The sequence below is a fragment of the Onychomys torridus genome, chromosome 10, assembly GCF_903995425.1.
Source record: "Onychomys torridus chromosome 10, mOncTor1.1, whole genome shotgun sequence".
Lineage (NCBI taxonomy): Eukaryota > Metazoa > Chordata > Mammalia > Rodentia > Cricetidae > Onychomys > Onychomys torridus.
Window position 1 is genome coordinate 16,661,121 of NC_050452.1, and position 2,886 is coordinate 16,664,006.

Sequence of the window (2,886 nt, forward strand, 5' to 3'; positions counted from 1 at the left end):
GCCCCTTTTCCTGGATTCTCACTCTGCCACAGTGTTCCTGGTTTTCTGTTTCTTTCCATGGTTTCAGCTTCTCACCATGATCCCTTCAGTCTTGAAGCATTTATGTTGCTGAAGCCAATACCATGTGGGAGAATTCTACAAGTTTAGCTGACATCTTGAGGTGCAGCCTGGTTTCCCTACACCAAAACTTCTGCACACTGACACTGAGGAAATACACTCAAGAAGATTTTGCCTTAATTATGCTATCTTTTATGAGTCACTGTTGATTCTCTATCACCAGCTGACCAGATTCTTTCTCACACTTAACTGGAAGCAGGAAAATCTCTGTTAATTCAAGGCCAGCCTGATATGCATAATAAGTTCCACATAGCTATGACTACATTCTGAGTCCCTGTTTCAAACAAACAAACAAGCAAATATATATATAAAATACAACTGAAGGTCAGGATTCTTTCCTTCTGATGGAGCTTCTTAGGCAGTATCAAATATACATTGTTAGGCGGTTATATAACTGATCCAAAGTAGAATAAACTAAGAAAAATTTCCTGTTAAATATGGCATGATTTCGCTATACTGATTCTATGACTGAAAAAAAAATCTCAGAATGGCAGGACTAAATTTGTTTTAAATATAATATTTGAAAAAATATATAAATACTGCTTTCACCAGGCAGTGGTGGCATACTCCTTTAATCCCAGCACTCAGGAGGCAGAGCTAGACTGATCTCTGTGAGTTTGAGGCCAGCCTGGGTTACCAAGTTCCAGGAAAGGTACAAAGCTACACAGGGAAACCCTGTCTCAAAAAAACAAAAAGAAAAAAAAAATACTGCTTTCAATACAATGTTTATGCCTACTTTTCTGAATTATAGACCATATATAGTCTATATATGGAGGCAGAAAAAAATGTATGCTTGAATGTCTATATTTATAACAAAGCAAACAGTATTTGAACATGGAAGATGATATAAAAAAGGGCTTCTCCCATGCACCTCAGATAGACTATGCCTGTCTTAGGTCATCCTTCTTGATTAATTTTACATTCATACATTCAGGAAGTCATGAAGAAGAAAGTTGCTCATCTTTGGTTACCAGCCTCTGGCAAGAGGGGGTGCAGAGCTTAACTCAACTCTAACCCAGGTCGCTACTATGAGCTTGCAAATATCCACAGAAATCCTCATAGCTCCCATACCTCCCAGTAAAGGAGTAGAGGATAATAAAGATGGAATATCTTTATTGGAATGGGTCTAATTGATTACAGCAGTCTTAGCTGAACCAAGCCCTTTTCCTGAATCAAAATTCTCTGTTAACAAATGCTCAATAAGACTTTCAAGAGACTATTTTGATTCCCAGGAGAAAACAGTCATTTCGAATCATTTCTTTTCTTTTTTTTTTTTTTTTTTTTGCAGGTGCTGAGGACCGAACCCAGGGCCTTGCACTTGCTAGGCAAGCGCTCTACCACTGAGCTAAATCCACAACCCCCAAATCATTTCAAAGTGTCACTCAAGTAAACAAAACCCCATGCTAATTATAAAAATACATTTACAAACTAACTCTATTGTGGGAGGCTTCTCCCTTTCTAAACAGAAACAGAAGGAGTAGAAACTTCTAGAAAGAAGACAGAAAAACTCCCCTAATTATGACACCTACACTTAAGTTTTCCAGGGGCCACTGAAATCATAAAATTATATTTTAAGCTATCATAAAAAGTATTCAAATATATCTAAAGTCAAAAGAATAATAAAAACAATTCAAGTATGAACATAACTATACACTTTTTACAGACTTACATTGAACATTTACACTTTTTACATTCAATATTTGCATTTTTTACATTCAATATTTATACTTTTTACATTCAAACTTATATTAAAAAGGAAACTCCTTTTTACGAACTTATATTCAAAAGGAAACTCTGTAGAACTATTTTACAAACTTGTCTAAAATAATCTCTTAACAGAACTAACTTTCATTCAAAAGCAAACTATAGGACTATATTAAAAATTTTTGGAAGAGATTTCTTTATCTTTTTTTTTTAAAATATGAAATGCTTCACAAATTTGCATGTCATCCTTGCACAAGGGCCATGCTAATGTTCTCTGTATCATTCCAGTTTTAGTATATGTGCTGCTGATGAACTATTAACAAGACAGGAAGTACACAAATCATTTCTAAAGTTCGGAGTTTATAGTGAGCTTTGATATCATTCTGAAAGTTTTCTTGAGAGTTTGAAGTCAGAGTCTAATTTGTCAGTGGCTCTAAGCTTAACTGAGGGTAAAATTCCCTTCTTATTTTTTTAAAGCTGCTTTTTAAGATTACCACAAGCATTATTATTGATGCCAATGTTTCCATCTTTCATTTTTACCACAACTCAATCCTGTAATTTTGTTTGTTTGTTTGTTTGATGTCTGAAGCAATTTCCCAAAGTAAGGACCTCTTTCCGTTGTTTTCTAAAGGATTTCAAAGTGGCTTGTTGACAAAGGTATTAGCATTTTAATTGCCCCCTGACAGGCATGCTATTTGCTTGTTTCTCATTCCCTGGAGACAAGCTAACAAAGCATGTTGAAAAAAATAGCAATTTGAACAGAAAAAAAAAACAAAAAAACAAACAAAATAACAACAACAACAAAAAATAGAGTTTGGGGGCAGTGTAGTACTGGCATCTCTGTTACCTACTTAATTTAAACAAACTGCCTTTCTCTCTATAAGCTACTTTTTGAACTACATTTCCCAGGTTGCATTTGTGGGTCTTGGAGAAAACTCAGCTTCAGCCAATAGCAGCTGTTACTCTCCTGGTATTGTTCACAGGGTCAAAATCATGTTTCTGCTCTTTTATCACTGTAGATTTTTAAGTCAAGATTAAGTTTTTCACATGGCACCATCCCAGGAA

General features: G+C 35.1%; 1 non-coding gene across 1 annotated transcript; it reads right to left on the bottom strand.

The window, feature by feature from the left end:
• Window positions 1-2,032: 2,032 nt before the first annotated feature.
• Window positions 2,033-2,135, bottom strand: LOC118592686. The gene has a single exon (XR_004946140.1). It is a non-coding gene; the product is annotated as a U6 spliceosomal RNA (small nuclear RNA).
• Between the last annotated feature and the right edge of the window lie 751 nt (window positions 2,136-2,886).